A 13,339-nucleotide genomic window follows, 5' to 3' on the forward strand; every position below is an offset into this window, starting at 1 on the left:
ACAGGAACACATCTTAACATCATAAAAGCTATCTATGCTAAGGTCCAGGTCAACATCATTCTAAATGGAGAAAAATTGAAAGCATTCCCTCTAAAAACTGGAACAAGACAGGGATGGACTCTTTCAACACTTCTATTTAACATAGTTCTTGAAACATTGTCCAGAGCAATTAGAAAAATGAAATAAATTAAAAGGATACAGATAGGAAAAGAATGATATGATTCTATACCTGGAAGACACAAAAAAATCCACCATAAAACATCTAGAAATTGTAAATGAATTCAGCAAAGTAGCAGGATATAAAATCAACACATATAAATCAAAGGCATTTCTGTACAATGTGACAAATCGTCAGAAAGAGAAACTAGGAAAACTACCACATTTATAATAGCCTCAGAAAAATAAAATACTTGGGAATCAACTTAATTAAAGATGTGAAAGACCTCTAAAATGAAAACCACAGATTGCTGAGGAAAGAAATCAAAGAAGACCTTAGAAGATGGAAAGATCTCCCTTGTTCTTGGATAGACAGAATTAACATTGTTAAAATGACCATACTATCAAAAGCACTATATAGAAATTAATGCAATTCCAATCAAAATCTCAATGGTATTCCTCATAGAAATAGAAAAAGCAGTCATGAAATTCATCTGGAAAAATAAGAGACCCAAAACAGCTAAAGTAATCCTTAGCAAGAAGAGTGAAGCAGGTGGTATCACTATACCAGAGCTTAAACTATACTACAGAGCAATAGTAACAAAAACAGCACGGTATTGTCACCAAAACAGACCTGTAGACCAATGGTACAGAGTAGAGGACACAGAGACAAACCCACATAATCACAGTTATCTCATATTAGACAAAGGTGCCAAACACATATATTGGAGAAAAGATAGCTTCTTCAACAAACAGCGCTAGGAAAATTGGAATCCATATGCAACAAAATGAAATTAAGCTCCTCTCTCTAACCATGCACAAAACCCAAGTCAAAGTGCATCAAGGACCTAGGAATTAAACCAGTGACACTGTGCCTATTAGAAGAAAAAGTAGGCCCAAATCTCCATCATGTTGGATTAGGCCCCGACTTCCTTAATAAGACTCCTATAATGCAAGAATTAAAATCCAGAATCAATAAATGGGATGGATTCAAACTAAAAGCCTTCTTCTCAGAAAAAGAAACAAACAATGAAGTGAATAGAGAGTGAACAGAACGGGAGCAAATTTTTATCGCATACACATCAGATAAAGCACTAATATCTAGAATATATAACAAACTCAAAAAACACCAAAAAAAAAAAACCCAATCAATAAATGGGCAAAGGACCTGAAAAGACACTTCTCAGAAAATGATATACAATCAGTTAACAAATGTATGAAAAAAATGTTCAGTATCTCTAGCAATTAGAGAAATGCAAATCAAAACTAGTCTAAGATTTCATCTCACTCCAGTCAGAAAGGCAGCTATCAAGAATACAAACAACAATAAGTGTTGGCAAGGATGTGGAGGAAAAGGCACACTCATACACTGTTGGTAGGACTGCAAATTGGTGCAGCCAATATGGAAAGCAGTTATGCAGAATCCTTGGAAAACTTGGAATGGAACCACCACTTGACCCATCTATCCTACTCTCCAGTCTATACCCAAAGGACTTAAAAACAGCATACTACAGGGACACAGAAACATCAATGTTTATAGCAGCACAATTCACAATAGCTAAACTGTGGAATCAACCCAGATGCCCTTCAGTAGATAAATGGATAAAGAAAATGTGGTATATATACACAGTGAAACATTACTGAGCATTAAAAGAGAATAAAATAGCATTTGCAGGTAAATGGATGGAGTTGGAGAATATAATGCTAAGTGAAGTTAGCCATTCCCAAAAACCCAAACGCCAAATGTTTTCTCTGATATGGGGATGCTAACTCATAATGAGGATGGTGGGGAACATGGGAGGAATATAGGAACTCCAGATAGGGCAAAAGGGAGGAAAGGGAAGGAAGGGGGCATGGAGGTAGGAAAGATGGTGGAATGAGATGGACATCATTACCCTAAGTACATTTATAAAGACACAAATAGTATGACTCTACTTTGTGTACAACCAGAGATATGAAAAATTGTGCTCTATAAGGGTAATATGAATTGTAATACATTCTGCTATCATATATAACAAATTAAAATTTTAAAAATAAATTTTAAAAAATGCAAAAATATAAATTTCAGCTACTCTTTATGGGGTCTGAAAACAACTAAAATATAAACAAAAAGAGAAATAAATTTTACATTTGTTGAGGCTATTACCATAAATATTACCTAATTTTTCTGTTTTTTGCTTTGGTTTGGCTTATTTGACTGATTTATGGAAATATTGTTGCCAGTCTCAGAATTAAAAGAGTACCTACTTTAATGGAATTGTTAGTGGCAATCGGCTATAATGTAGTTGACATTTGACATTTGAATATTTTTCTGTCAATCTATAAGCTCTTATTTCATACCAAATATGATATTTTACAGTTATCACTGTTTTTCATTACCAGCCTTTTCAGTATACCTTTACAATGTATAAGAAAGTTTTCATATTAAATGATAAGTCTTTATTTACCATGAGTTTTCTCTAGCCATGGCAATTTTTCTTTTTTAGTTTTCAGTGCTTAAGCTCCGTGACATGTATGCTGCTCTTCCTTTTCTCAGAAGCTTTAGCAGTAAGGCAGATGACATCTTACTAACCATTAATTCATAATTTCTTGGCCTTACTTTATATTCATAGATTTTTTTGTCAGGATATGGCACATACAGTGTGAGAACAATGGAATTTAAAAATTCTCAAGAACACAACTTGGCTATGAGGATTTTCTGCTGCTTTCTTTGGTTCACAATGTTCTTTGACATTATTTGATGCTTGGTTCTGGTGAACAAGATTTTATATCTGCTGTCTCTATAAGCTTTAGCTGTACTAAACTGAGGTTTTGTTTTATTTGGTTTTTTAACTTATTGCACTTTTACTGTTTGTTTACAAACTTTACTTTAAGGATAAGATAATGCTGAATTTAAAACTCATCATTTGGACATTTACCCAAAGTACTGGGGATTTAACCCAGGGGCACTTTGCTACTAAGCTACATTCCCAGCCCTTTGGCTTTTTTATTTTGAGACAGGGTCTCACTCAGTTGCAGAGGGCTTCACTAAATCACTGAGGTGGCCCTCTAACTTGCAATCCTCCTGTCTCAGTCTCTCAAGCTACTGGGATTACAGGTGTGCACCACCATGCCCAGCTAAATACTAACTTAATGACTTTTAGTGTTTATTACTTTGAAATGGAAAGTTTAAGTATTGCTAATAACAAGGACTTGACTTAAAGTAAAAGTTTGGAAGAGCAATAATTCTTTTTAAACATAATTATGATTTTGTTGTCATGGTTGCACATACATGATGAATTGAATAAGAATTGGAAAATTAGTATTCTCTGATTTAAGCCCCAGAACTTTGAAGTTGTAAGAGCTTACGGGGCATTTTTTAGTGAAGAACTCATGAGTACATTAGTCTCTTCATTTTCAAGAATATAGAGTAAAGGATGATCTGGCACTGTTTTGTATTTGGTTGACTTGCACTTTTTATGCATACTTTGAAGATTTAGATTTACAACTAGAAAGTATACCAGTCCAAGTTCTAGTTATGAGGTCAGATTCTTATTGAGAATTATTTTTATTTCTGTCAAATATTAAACTATTGTTGCCTCCTTTTTAATTACATGCTGTGAAAGATTTTGAACTATTAAAATTGGTTTTGAAATGGTAGTTCTCATCTCATATTTTCCCTATTTTCTTTTTCAACTTCCATAGAAAGCTTCCTTCTTGGCTTCTACTCTAACATTTTCTGATTTGCTTATTTAAAACAAAAAGGGAAACTAAAGTCTTAAAAGCAGAGAAAACAAGCTTAAAATAGAGTATAAACTCTTGTTCTAATTTGAATAACACACATGTATAGACATCACTATTTTTACATCCATCAGAAATATCAGAAGGAATGTACATCACCAATTTAGAATAATTATTCCGTGGAATGGACTGGGGATGAGAGTTACTTTTGAGAGAATTTGGGGAGATGAGAGTTTGAGAGTTTCGGAGAAAGCCTTTTGCATTTTGTTTGTTTATTCATCTAGTTCTTGGATTTATTACTTCGTATTAAATAAAAGCTAATTTTTTATTGGAAGTGAAGTTCTGGTTTTTAAATAACAAGTTAAAGATGTCACTGTGCTCCAAGAAATTACCCCAAAGAACAATGAGATATTTGAATCTAAATGTCATATTTTTTTAAAACAGCACATATTTTAACCTAAATTACAACATGGGAGAGGAACAGTCAGATACAGTGAGAAAATAAGAGGCATGTGATTCAAAAGGGATGCTTCATGAGCAGTTCGGCCTCCTCCTCCAGAGCTGTGGTTCCAAAGTGTGAGCCCCAGGTCGGCAGCATCAGCACGCAACCAGACCCCACCACAGATCTGCTGCAAGACACACTTTGTGTGGAGCCCAACCCTCTGGCTTAGCATCAGTCAGATTCTTGAAGGGGTTAAAATATACTGTTCTGATGTTCAGTATTTAAATTAAAGGCTCTTGAAAAACAGCAGATGCAGAAGATCACACTGAACTTCACACTGATTCTGAAAAACAGAAGGTAAAATTCCCATGTGGACATACAGCATCCTTACCCTCAAGGACGTTAGTCAAGACCAAAATAACTCCATACAACTATTGTTAAAATAACTCACATTTTAAGCCATACAGAATTCCTTGTAATAAAACTGAAAAGAATAAAAAATAATGTAACTGTTTCTTCAAAAGTTATCATGATTGCCCAATTCAATGTATAACTAATCAACTTTGCTTCTCTGGTTAGTCTTTGTGAGAGTTTTCTGATATCTATTTCCAATCTATTTCCATCAATTTAATGTTCAGATGCAGACAGAACCCTATAAGTATGAAGGCGTGTTTTTTCTGCTTCTGCATTCTGATGTATGCTAAATTTTGGAATCATTGTAGTGACCATAATCGCTTGTTTAGAGCTATGAGAACTGCTTAAGAAGGTTGGTAGTAAAGACTTCCCCAGACATGTTTTAAAACAGAAGAGAAGCAGGTGGGCATGGATAACCAAAGGATCACATTGTCCAACTGTAGTTTTAGAAAGCTATCTTGTTAGTAAGGTAATATGGTATATGTGAGTTCTAATCATCTAATGGCAGGGGAGCAGTAGAAGAAAAAACTAACTCATGGTTAGTATGAAGATTTACACTGTATTGTACAGCAAAGCTTCTCAAACTTTAAAGTGTGTCCAAGTCACCTGGGGATCTAATTTAAAAGCACATTGGAATTCATGGAATCTGGCTCAAGATGGAGCTCCAAGTTCGTAAAGAATGTTTTTGTGTTCTTCAAGGCAATTTATGCTGCCTTGAAACATAGCCTGTCCCTTTCTCTAACCAAACACCTTACAGATAACTTGCTCAAGAAAGAACACACTCTTATCAAAATGGGAGATGATTAAAAGGCCCCACATCACAGTAATGGGAAAGGAGGGAAGAAACAAGAAAGGCAATCAACACAGAAAGAACATTCACTAATACAGCACAGAGCGGATGTAAATTGTCCCCAAAAACGTGTCTAAAGATATTTAAAAGCTTATAAAGTAACTGTCTCTATGGAAGAAAATCATGAAATAAAAACTATGCCTGCTCAGGAGGATGCAGCAAAACAAACGAAACTTGTAGCACTTTCATGGACAGATTTCAGGAAGATGATAGATTTTAAAATGTCAAATACAACGTTGATAGCAAAGATGTTGATAAAGACAGAAGATACTGAAGTAAGGGCTAAAGACAGCAAAGAATTTTGAACAAAATAAAATGAAAATGAGTCATTAGAATAAAAACTGGAGATTGGGAAGCTAACAAAAAGGTCCAGTGCATACTTAATTGATGTTCCTACAAAAGCAAAACACACTTAAAGTATTGACTTGAGGAATGGAGATTTGCATAGACTCCATCTTACAAAGTGTTACAAGAAGGAAATTATAGAGAAAGATAAAGCTCTTCAAACAGTGTCTATAATTAAAAAGCTAAAATTTGTGACAGATGTTTCTGATTTTGACTATTATAACAACTAATATAGTTATCTTTTTCTAATGTTTTTTAAACTTATTTTTAAACACGGTCTTGCTATTTTGTGAAAGCTGACGCCAAACACCTGGAATCATGCAACACTTCTTCCTCAGCTTCTTACATAGCTGGGACTATGTATGAAATTCTTAAAAGAGTCTCCAGTCAATGACTGGGCAAGGATCTAGCACTTCTGACCCATGTGGGATGCCCTAATGTATACTCCAGAGCTCCCCATTGGGCAAGAAGGAGGGCTGTTGGGAAGTAGGAGGACTCCTCCTGCCAATCCTGTCAGCTCTTTTCCTTCCCAGGTGTTTGCACTCCTCACTGCATTTCAGAGTCAGTTTCCTAGGGATGCCAACAGCACAGAATACTCAAGATAGTTGGGGGAAGCATGCAGTAAATAGGGTTCAAGGACTGGAGGTGATCCAAGGACCATATAAAAAAGAATGATCAGTGAATTCCATTAGTTTCAACAGTAAACAATGAAAAAGAATCACTCATTTTTTAAAATAAAATGGAGAGTATATTTTGGCCTACAGATGCAAATGCAACAAAAGTTTCTTAAACAGCACCTATAGGTGAAAACTATGATTATTCCTTCCAAGTGAGAGTTCAAGAAACTTCCCATATAGTTCTCTGGCAACCACCACTGCATAAATCTTTGAAAAAATACCAAGATAAAGTAGCTTGGTATTATAACATGTGTAACTCCATGAAGTGATCTAGTTTGGGCCTTTACAAAATAAATTCTTTTTTTTTTTCTTTTTTACTTATTCACTGAAGAGATTTGTACTCCTGAATTAAAAATCACATTGGTATATTTGTAGGTCTCTTGAGCTTAAAGCAATTGGTTAATCTCAGTGGGCTTTCAGGCCATCTGAAATAGTTACAAGCATTAGAAAAGTAATTCTGCTATAGCAATTAAATTATATAAACAGGGTGGAAGATATAGCACAGCAATTGTGTTCATGCTTACTATATACAAAGCCATGGATTGGATTCCCAATTTCCCTCTCTCTCTCTTTCTCTCTCTCTCTCTCTCTCTCTCTCTCTCTCTCTCTCTCTCTCTCCATACACACATGTATGTGTACATATATACATATATTTATGTATACATTTACAAAAAAAAATCTCCTCAGTCCACTTTGAGAAATCTAATCACACAAAAAATAAAATTATCTATATATAACATATAGATAATTATTGAAGCATCATCTTAATAAAAATAGTCTAGTAATGACATGAATGTTCCTAATTGCAAAACTGATGACTAGGTTGTTTTACCATATGTTATAGAAATGTAAAAAAATAATAATGATACAGTATTTAAAAAGAGTGTCTCCTAAAATATTTTCAAACATGGGAAACTAAACAAATTAAGCATACTTTTACGAAGAAATATAATATATTTTCACTATTTATTAATTTAAATACAGTTCAGTTGGGTAACTAATGAATATCACATAGCTTCTCAACAAGTCAGACTGTGTGTAAAACCACCGCTCTCTGCCATAATTTCACCAAAGCCCTTTTCATCTCATGGTTTCGCAGGCTGTAGATAAGGGGATTCAGCAGGGGTGTGAGCAACGTGTAAGCCAATGACATCAGTTTCTTGGTAGCTGGTGAGTAGCTGGATTTGGGCTGTAAATAAGTCATACTGGCTGTGCCATAGAAGAGGGTGACTGATGTGACATGAGAGGCACAGGTGGAAAAGGCCTTTTGCCTCCCAATTGTTGATGGCATCTTCAGGATGGCAAAGAGAATTCAAAGGTAAGACAAGAGTATCAACAAGAAAGGAACCAAAACAATCAAAATGGTGCCTGTGAAAGCATAGATTTCAAACAAGAAGGTATCTGCACATACCAGTTCCAGCACTGGGGGAGTCTCACAGAACAGATGATTGATTTCATTGGGGCCACAAAAGGGAAAACTGAATACCCATGTGGTCTGCTCAGTAGCCACCATGATCCCTGAGACCCATGAGACCATGACTAATTTCACAAACACTCTCTTGTTCATAATCATGGGGTAGGTCAGAGGATGGCAGATGGCAGCAAATCGGTCATAAGCCATTGCCCCCAGGAGAAAACACTCAGTCCCACCAAAAAGAAGAATGAAATACATCTGGCAAAACAACTCACAAAAGAAATTGTAGTTCTCTCGGTGGTCAAGACCACTAGCATTCCAGGCATGATGGCTGCACTGAAACTCACTTCCACCACAGATAAATTCTGTAGGAACAGGTACATGGGGATGTGGAGGGTCTGGTCCAGCAAGATGGCGGCTATGATGATAGCATTTCCCATCAGTGTCACCAGGTAAATAACCAAGAAAACCCCAAAGATCTGCTCTTGAAATTTAGGTAAGTTAGAGAAACCCAAGAGAATGAATTCAACCACAGAGCTTTGATTTTGTCTTCTCATTGTAGTACTGGAGCCCTATTTTGTTTTTGCAGATATAATAAGCAAAAAAAAAAAAATGAAGTCACTGTCCAATAGCTGAGAGCAACAGCCTGCATTTAAATCAGAAATTCTGGCAGAGAATGAAGAGAGGAATCCATCCTCACAAAAACTTATGCTGAAAATTTTAGAGAATATCAAAATACTAGGATTAGTGGATCTTTCAAATACAAAAGGAAACGTGAAGAATTCTTGTTTATAAATCAAAATGCTATCAAAATTCTATTACAGCTTGTATATTATGTAGTTTGTAAATAAATATAGCTTTAAAGTAAATATAAATATTTTATAACACTGGTTTCAATTCCATAACTTTGCTATAAGATATCATCTATTTTAATCAATTTTATGTAAATATAAAATATAAAGTCACACAAAAAATAGATAGATGGAAAAAACTAACCTCAAAATTCTGACAATAACCTAACAATCAGTAATAGTGAATTTTATGTAAATTTGCTGAAATAGTCACTAGATTCAAAATGAATATAGTTTTATATGACATTAAAATGTGACAACATTTCATAGGAACATTTAGAGAGGGTTATTTTAGACTCATTTACCTATGGTGACACCTGTAGACTACGTGAACTGGCTCCAGGCTTATTGATTTCTTTTGATTTCTGGACAATTCTATTGAGATTTCTGTGCATGTGAAATTTTTAGGGTCAGAGCTCCAAGGCCCATCCTTCCAACCAAGGTGATTTAAGGACAAGCCCACTTTTTAGTCATTCTGGAACTATAATTTCAAAATTTCCACTCTCTCCCACCACTTTCTCTTTTCCCTGTCCCCAATATCCTCATTAAGAAGTTCATGGAATCACTAATTATTCAATAAGATATGATTGACCACCTACCTACCTTTTTCCAAACTCTTTGTAGTCAGGAACACTGTAGAGTCAAGCATTCAACAGAGACCAAAGCACACTACCTAAAATAACTATGACCCTCACCAGTAAGTTATAAAATATACCCCCTCAAACCTCAGGATTCTATATGAACCTCTTATACCTCATTATGTTTTTTTTAATTTTTACCAATTGACATTATATGTGTATGTGTAAAAATTTAACCACAGTATAATCCCCAAGAGTGGGAAGATTTTATTTCTCTGCCAGCTACACAATATTACAACAATTGCTGGCTCATGACAGATGTTAAAACACCAAGTTTTTGTCAGAGGAGGTGGCTCATGCCTGTAATCCTAATGATTTGAGAAGCTGGACAGGACAATCAAAAGTTTGAGGATAGCTTCAGCAACTCAACAATACCATGTCTCAAAACAAAACAAAACATTTTTTAAAATGAAAAGGCCTGTGGACTTAGCTCAGTGGTAAAGCATCCTTGGGTTTAATTCCCAGTACTGGGGGGGGCAGTATTTTTTTAAACAAATGAATAGAAGATATTAGGAAAATTAGACTCTATCTTTAAAGAATACAGTGTCTAAAAGAAAAGTAAAGCCAGTACACGACACAATAGGGAAACAACTGGCAAGTAAAAATAAGTGCTTTAGACAATTTAAATCAGGGAAAGATTATACATGTGGACGGGAGATGGAGACAACCATATTCACAGAATGCTGTGTAAGGGCCAGTGGGTGGGAGGAGGGAGGCACAGCACAGGATGCACTTGCTTAAGTCCGAGGTCCTCGATGACAATAGGGCTAGAGTGGAGACACTGTTTCTTCTGTGATGTTCTGAAAAACAGAGGAAATACAAGAGGGAGCCAAGGAAGCCAGTAGGACACAGAATCCCAGACAGATGAAGGTATATGATGTCTTCAGTGCAGATCTGTAGGGCATTAGCAACAGTAGAAGACAAATTGCTTTATTCCTGAGTTGGACCATAGTTATGTATTCGAATCAAGTTATTTACATATTTTTGATATGAAAAATCCTCCTAAAGTTAGTAAAGGACACTCTGTAGTACAAAATATTCAAGACTTATTTCTAATAGCAAAAAAAAAATGTACAACATGTAATCAATTCCAAATATTAGAAAAATGGACAGGTTTTGAAATTTGTATAATTTAGATTATTATAAAATCTTAGGAAACTTTTATAGAACTGATTAAAAGCATATAACAGAATAAAATTATCTTTTTTTTAAAGTAAGATAACTATGGTTGACAGTAACTAATTGCACAAATCAAAATACCTAGCAGAAATTATTTAGAATCTTACACACACACACATATACACACACACAAATAAAGTGGATTTTTGTTTTGGCTTGGTTTGTTTGGTTTTTTTCTAATAGGTGTTTTAAGTGATAGAAGTGCCACTTACTCTGATACATGTATACGATCACCTGTATACAGGTTTTAAAATGTCACATTACATTATAAGTATGTATAATTAACATGTTCTGATTTAAAAATATATATGTTTTAAAAAATAAATAACACCAAAAATAACAATAATAAGAAAACTATGAATAGTGGTAAAAAAACAATTGATCATTAATGTTCCCTCTTTTCTCTATATATTAAAAGACTAACAAGTAGGACTTGAGCAGGTTGCTTCTTTCCTTAGGTTTCAGCCTGCCAATCATATATAGTTAGTGTGGGACTTTTGACAAAGTTCCCTGAATTTCATGATTAGTGCATGCAAAGTCCTTATGCCTGTACTATGGTCTGCAGTTTTCTCTGAAAAACAAACAAAAAAGAAACAGACAAGCATCAAACCAAAAAATCTGATTCAAATGTTTCAGCTGTGCCTACTGATCCCTGAGGTATGTCTTCAACAGGGTCATCAACCCTCACTGAGAACTCTCAGCAAAAAAAAACCTTTAACAGGCACACAAGAAGGAGCTGCATTGCCTTACCCATTGACTCTCTCAGTTGCCTGCTTCTTTAACAGCACTCTCACCACTGATCAAAAGACACCTGTTCATATATGCAATTCAGTGGTTCACTTCATTGATTTTTAACCTCCTATGACATAGAATCATGTGCCCCAGAGAATCCCTCCAGAGAGAACTTGGAATGCTTCCCACAGACCTTCTCATATTTTGTATGAGAGCTACAGAGAATTGAAGAATTCAGTTCTGGTCCTTCAGGGAAGAAAGCTCAAGAGAACACACATGGAGTGCCAGCCCTCCATGTGTCCACAGGGATTGAAATCCTTGTACACATGAGACTCAACTCCAATGTGATGTCTCCCAGTAGGAGTTTTGTGAAATCAGAGGGTGAATGAATGTTGTAAACAGGGAAAGAAGGGAGGAGTTGGGGGAGGTGTGAGCAAAGGCAGGTAGAGGTGGAGGATTCAACTGACAGAATGCACAGTTTGGGCAATGGTGGGAATTAAGTAAAGCAAGAAGAGTGACGCTTTAGTATCTTTCAGATGTCATCATTTATGTGAGTGCCAGTTCAAATTCCATTTCTTACCAAGAACAGAGAAATACCTAAGTTTTAAATTCAGTAATCCAAAGTTGAGTGATCTTCCAATAAACTTGGAATTCCTTAAGGTCCAAGACTGTTTCCCCAGGGACATTCACATTAATCCACTTCCAACAGAATTGATTTATGATAAACAAATTAAAAAATAAAATTATAATAAAGATGTATTTTTCATTTTATTTTTGTTTTGCAGTGCTAGTGATCAAAGTCAGGGCCTCACACATGCCAGGCAAATGCTCTACCAAGTGAGTTACACCCAGCCCAAGATGTGTAATTTAAGTTATACATTGTTCTTGGCTTTTTAGCTTTCAAAAAAAATTTTTTTTATTCCTTAATAGACTCATTTCACTGATGTCTTTAAGAGCAATGAGGAAATTTCAGGACACCAACGGACAGAATCCAAAAACCGAATTGGCTAATAATGCTTACTGAAGGCTGTGATGGAAGGAATACACAACATTCAAATATTACTCAAACTGGTTTCAACCTTCTGATGAAATTGCTTTTAGTGAAAATCCAGTTCATTTTATACCTCCACTTTTAATTTTGGGCAGAAATACTTGTAAATAAAGATAGTTTTTCCCATAACTGAGTGAGAAGGTGAAAAAGAATTGTGTTTTATTCTTTTGTTGCTATCCCTAAAGCAGAAATTAAGGGCAGTACAGCTGATTTGATAACCAAGTTGATAAACCAGTCCCTCTCTATTCTCTAAGAGTAACATTGAAACAGAAAGCAAGCATGAAATGTTGCAAATTTTGTAAACTTGAAATTATGCATTCTGAATATGTCACAAAATTAGTGATGTAACACAAGGGCCACAATTAATCAATTACATTTGTTTCCGGGGATCCAACATGGCGGCGGGCAGAGAGGCTGCGCTCTTAAGGCACACCCAGTGATGGGAACATAAAATCACAAGGATAACTCTTGGATTCGTCCAACGGAGATTCTCCTAGCAAAATTCCTCTGAAGAGAGACCACCCGGGAGCTACTAGAATTTTTTTGAAGCGTCTGTGTGACCCGGACGAGCGGGACCCTGCCAGAGACGCGGAATTCCAAAACTAACAGCCACAATCCGCGCACCGCGGGCACAGCTGCAGATCCGTCCACCCGCCCGCAACCAAAGTGACTGGGTCCTGCTAGACGCCAAGACACAGCTTGGCAGGAAGAAGTCTTTAGCCAAACCTCCACAAGCCAGAAGCTGAGGCGAACCGGGCCGGACCAGTCCCACCCCTCCCCTCGGACACTCCGGCAAGGAGCCTGGGGCCCGCCATAGCAGAGAGGTGACGTCATCGGAATTCGGCCGCCGGAATTCCTTCCCAGCAGAAT

The 13,339-nt window shown here is 36.0% G+C and overlaps 1 pseudogene; it reads right to left on the minus strand.

Moving 5' to 3' along the window:
* Nucleotides 1-7,631: 7,631 nt before the first annotated feature.
* LOC143391490 (olfactory receptor 10A3-like) lies at nucleotides 7,632-8,575 on the minus strand (annotated as a pseudogene).
* Nucleotides 8,576-13,339: the final 4,764 nt, after the last annotated feature.

The sequence above is a fragment of the Callospermophilus lateralis genome, chromosome 2, assembly GCF_048772815.1.
Source record: "Callospermophilus lateralis isolate mCalLat2 chromosome 2, mCalLat2.hap1, whole genome shotgun sequence".
NCBI lineage: Eukaryota > Metazoa > Chordata > Mammalia > Rodentia > Sciuridae > Callospermophilus > Callospermophilus lateralis.